The sequence below is a fragment of the Zalophus californianus genome, chromosome 3 (genome assembly GCF_009762305.2).
Source record: "Zalophus californianus isolate mZalCal1 chromosome 3, mZalCal1.pri.v2, whole genome shotgun sequence".
NCBI classification, from domain to species: domain Eukaryota; kingdom Metazoa; phylum Chordata; class Mammalia; order Carnivora; family Otariidae; genus Zalophus; species Zalophus californianus.
The window spans coordinates 24,159,226-24,164,506 of NC_045597.1; the positions used below are offsets into that span (position 1 = coordinate 24,159,226).

At 35.4% G+C, this 5,281-nt stretch overlaps 1 pseudogene; it reads left to right on the top strand.

Moving 5' to 3' along the window:
* The first annotated feature begins 258 nt into the window (after nt 1-258).
* LOC113920909 lies at nt 259-1,328 on the top strand (annotated as a pseudogene).
* Nucleotides 1,329-5,281: the final 3,953 nt, after the last annotated feature.

Below are 5,281 nucleotides of genomic sequence, written 5' to 3' on the forward strand. Positions count from 1 at the left end.
TCCCAACTTTCACTTGATTTGCTGTGGACCTTCTCTCATTGGCGTAATGCATGAGTCGTTCCGACCATTTTTAGCTTTCTTTGTTTTCCCAGAGGAAGTTGTTCCATATTTAGCTGCAGATTCATTATGTCAGTGGGAGGAGGTGAGCCTAGAATCCCCCTATGTTGTCATCTTGAACCAGAATCTACCTCAAAAAGTAGTTTAAAAATGCCTGAAGAGGGTGAAGCTAGAAACCCCGCGTGGCCAGTTGGAGCAAATATGTCTGTCCAGAGGCACATTGGGAATCCTGAGTATCTGACCAAAAGAATACCACAAAACCCAAGGTATCAGCATATCAAGTCAAGACTGGATACTGATTATAGATACAAAAAGGATGAGCTTTTCAAGAGACTAAAAGTTACAACTTTTGCCCAGCTGGTTATCCAAGTTGCTTCCCTATCTGATCAAACACTGGAAGTGACAGCTGAAGAGATTCAAAGGCTAGAAGACAATGGCTCTTCGACGACTTCAGAGCCCGATGGGGAAATCGGTGCCAGGACCAACGGGAAGGGGAGCCCGGGGGAACAGTTGCCAAGCCCCATGCAGTTCATAACGAGCGCGGGACCCGGGGACTCCAATTGCTCCACTCTGCAGAGCTTCATCAGTGGTGTTGGGGAACTGGATCTAGACAAAGGGCTAGTGAAGAAAGCAGAGCCCAACACCGAAGACAAACCTTATCCCACCTGCCCCTTCCTGCTACTAGATGTGCGAGACAGAGATTCTTACCAGCAGTGCCACATTATTGGAGCTTATAGTTACCCAATTTCAACTCTGTCTAGAACGATGAACCCTTATTCAAATGACATTCTTGAATATAAAAATGCCCACGGCAAGGTCATCATTCTGTACGACGATGACGAGAGGCTGGCCAGCCAGGCGGCCACCACCATGTGCGAGCGGGACTTTGAGAACCTCTTCATGCTTTCTGGAGGTCTAAAAGTCTTAGCTCAGAAATTCCCAGAAGGACTGATTACAGGTTCCCTGCCAGCATCTTGACAGCAGGCCCTTCCTCCTGGCTCTGCCCGGAAACGATCCAGCCCCAAAGTGCCACCCTCACCAGCTGAGAATAAATGGAGGTTTACCCCAGAAGACTTAAAAAAGATAGAATATTACCTGGAAGAGGATCAGGGTCCTGCAGACAATCCCAGCCGGCTGAGCCAAGCGAATGCTGCTGGAAGAGACTCCAAAGTTCCAGGCTCCCGTGGCAGTCAGAACCTGGGGGCCCTGCTAGCCCCCCAAACCCCCGCTCACTCAGCAGCAGCCACCTGCAAGGCAAGCCCTGGAAGTAAAAACTTTGTCCGTCTTAGTCAAATAAATACTTTTTCTCCTTTCTGAAAAAGAAAATGCCTGAAGAAATATACAATAAACAATTACATCCTCTTTTATTTTTTATAATTTAAATCATATTTATTTACTTTTGTTATTTATGGAATTCAGAGGCAAAATTTAAATCTGCAAAAACACAATATGTAAAATTATTATTAAACATTTAGGAAGTTAATTAGTTATCTCCACATTATAAAGTAAAAAGCTTAAAGCAATGCCAGAAACTAGAACTGTATGAGTGCCAAGGAAATGAACATTAGAAAGTCATTGCAATAATATCAAAGGAACTATCTGGAAATTGAATGGGTAACTGGAAAGAGGTAAGTGACAAAAAGGACGGAAGTTTTATTCATGACTTGTGTACTTATTAGAGCCAAAATCCATATTGTGGAGGCCTAGATTGAAACAAGGCTCATCAGAAAACCCTGGTACTTAAAATGCATTGTTTTCATATTGGCTTAGTGAGATGTGCTGATGGAACAGTCCTACATGAGTATAAAACTGAGATTTAGGTCTGGCTCATAGACGAGTGATGATTGCATAGAGGTGACATCTCAGGCCATCTTCTTGGTTAAAGTCACCAAGGGGAAAATTACATATCAGGGAATAAACCCATATCTATGCATTTATTTATCATCTAAAAGAAGAAAAATAAAACACTCCTCCTTAATATAGAGGTAATATGTGTTTTATATATCTTTAAAAAAATGCATGCACAATGTATGTATCATTCTGAATATGGGATTTCAAACCTGAATCAGCTTGGCTGAAACAAAATGACCTTTGAGTCAAGGCAGATAATATTCCTGAACTTTAGTTTTTCCCCTCTGTTAAATGGTTTAACTAAACTGAAGTGATTTTGTCATTCAAAATGTCCTTATTTTTCCATTTTGCAATGAAGATAAAAAAAGTGTCTGCAAGTGGATAGAGAGGATGATAATCAGAAAGCGAAAAAGAAAAGCTTCACATATATTGAACTTTCTTCCCAGGATATCCAGCTACCCCAGAGACACTCTCAAAAACAGAGAGAACTTCCCTTGCATGTACTTGTTTGTGGACTATCAAAGACACAAAAAGTCTCCACAGACTTAGCAAAATATTGCCTTTGCTTTTCTCTATCTCATCAGGGGTCAACAAAGGAAACTGCTGTTTTCCAGATGGAATACACAATCTATTCCCAAGCCATCCTTCTCCCAAATGGTAAGGAGTGAATCAGTCACTTTATCTTTAATTGTAGTAGTGTATATATATTCATATGTCTATTGAAAATAAAGTATTTTAGCAGTGCCAAGTACTTTCTGAAAGTGCCATTCAGACATATGGTACAATATGTTTATACCTATTGCAGACCATCTGCCGTCTAAGCTCAATTGTACATTTATTTTACTTTTAATTCACAAAGAAAATGGAAAATAGAACTGGCCTATGTACCATAATTTGGCTGAGCTTTAAGCAGGTGCAAATTCAATAGGAAAACATATTTGGAGCTATAAAAGCCTCACTTATTCTGTCCCCATGTGGGTATATATTCTTTCCAAAGCAATGCAAATGTTTCAGCTCTTTATGCTTAGATCTGTTGCACTGAGTTTGTAGTAGGGTCAGGTGGGATGAGACTGATTTGGAAACCAGAGAACTATATATTCTTTTGCTAAAAGAGTAAGTGATGTGTATAATAATATTTGTAATACAATTTTATTGGTGTCATACAGGTTTTATATTTATAGGAAAAGTTAACAATCATGAAGACTTTATTCTCTTTAAAATAATTTTGCTTTTAATGTGTGTATATATTACACACAGGATAAAATATATAATGTCAGATTTCCATAGGCACATTCATCTTTCTTATTAAAAATGTGAATATTTGTCAGAAACCAAACCATAGATATACAGCCACAGAAAAAAAGAAAGAAAGAAGAAAGAAAGAAAGAAAGAAAGAAAGAAAGAAAGAAAGAAAGAAAGAAAGAAAGAAAGAAAGAAAGAAAGAAAGAAAGAAAGAGATAATATCTTTATATAACAATTAAGGCATATATAAACTTGTAATTTCTTTAATTCTTAACTCCGACACAAAAGTATTTTTCAATAATAGTTCTTTCCAAACTGTTCAGATTTTGTTCTAAATATTAACTCTAAGTAACTCTTTGTTAAGTAATGTTTTGGGTCGAAATTTAATAAAATATAAACTTTTCAATTGAATCATCATGATTCCAGGGCCATTTTGCCAGAAAATGTTTGAATTTTTAAATTTGACTTTCTTTTATTTGAAATATTCTTCATTGTCTGGGTCCATTAGGTATGAAATGTTGATGATTTTTCGAATATAATCTAAATACACCATAGGTCAACAAGAGAAACTCCTTACAAGAGTTCCTATACCATTAATTCAATATAAAGACACTTAAAGGTCACTTACTTGATATATAAATAATGTTTATAGGGTTACTTGATATATAAATAAAAAAGTATTTATGAATTTTTTTCCCAAATGTGTCATCTTTAAGATTGGATATATGTCAATAGGGGCAAATACATACATGCATGAACATACAAGCATACATACAAATAATGTCCAATAAAGACAATGTAGGTACATTATGGGAACACAAAGGAATAAATTATTTTTATTGAATTGCTGGGAAGTACTACAGCAATAGAACAGAGTAGGCATCTAAAGATCTTTCCTAAGAAAGCCCATTCTAAATATGAATTTTATTGAGTGTTTGGAATCTGACGTGTTGAAATGGGAAATAACATATTTGTGGTAAAGGACTATGCAACTTAAAAGCACTGAGACTTGTTTTATATGAAACAAATAAATATTTTCATTGCTTTAAAATTCTTATTGATTCTGAAATTTAAAAGCAAAGCAAACTAATAAAAATGAGTGGCATTGATTTTAAATATGGTCCCAAATCAAGGAACCATTAATACCTATAATCAGGATGATGAATAGGTTTAATCTCACAGTCATCTTGTGTCAATTGATAGAGGTCTTGAAAAGCACTATCCTGAGAATCATTTGGGGTCTTCGTTTATGTTCAATAGAAACAAACACAATGATTGATTAGCATTACCTTCCAAGGTCATGTGGTGCACATTTTTCAATCCTACCTTTAATTTACGCCTCCAACCTTTCCCCCAATAATAAAAAATATCTATTTGGAGTTAACAAGCTGGATCCTCTTTACATTATAATTTATTTGCATTCATCCCTAATCAAAATGGACTCAAAAGAATCACAGAATAAGTTAAATCAATTAATTAAAAATCCTGACTTTTCAAGAGACCCTTAGCATGTCACAAGATTCCTCTGCCATTCTCTGACGTGGCCACAGGGGAAAAGAAACTTTAGCTTAATTCTGGATATGAGAATATAAAGATGAGGCTGGGATATTTTTAGTGGCAATGTGTCTGAATTGCAGTTATTCAGAAATATTGGTTTGATTATTTATTATTGAATCTCTATTTCTGAATTAAATCATACAAAAGTCAGTTTTGTTTTCTGCCTTTTTCCTCTTTATTGTACCTACCTTGTAATGTTTGTTTGCTCACGTTACTTTCTGAAAAGTGGTGCATCCAACAGGAATAGAATATTATTCAAGATGACATTTATTTACCTAACCAATCCTTACTGGACACCAGAAACTTAGTTCTATAATTTTGACATGAATCCATACAATAAACATATATATATATCTATCAGGATTCTTCTAACCTCCAAGCTTGAAAAAATTGAATCTACAGTAACAAAACTCTTACCGTGGAATTAAAGCTACAATAATTAAATATATGTTTATAGTTAATAGAGTTATATATATATATATTATGTAAGTCATATATATATTACATGTAAAACATATGTAAATATGTGTATATATGTGTGTGTATATGCATAAAATATACATCTTACAATTAA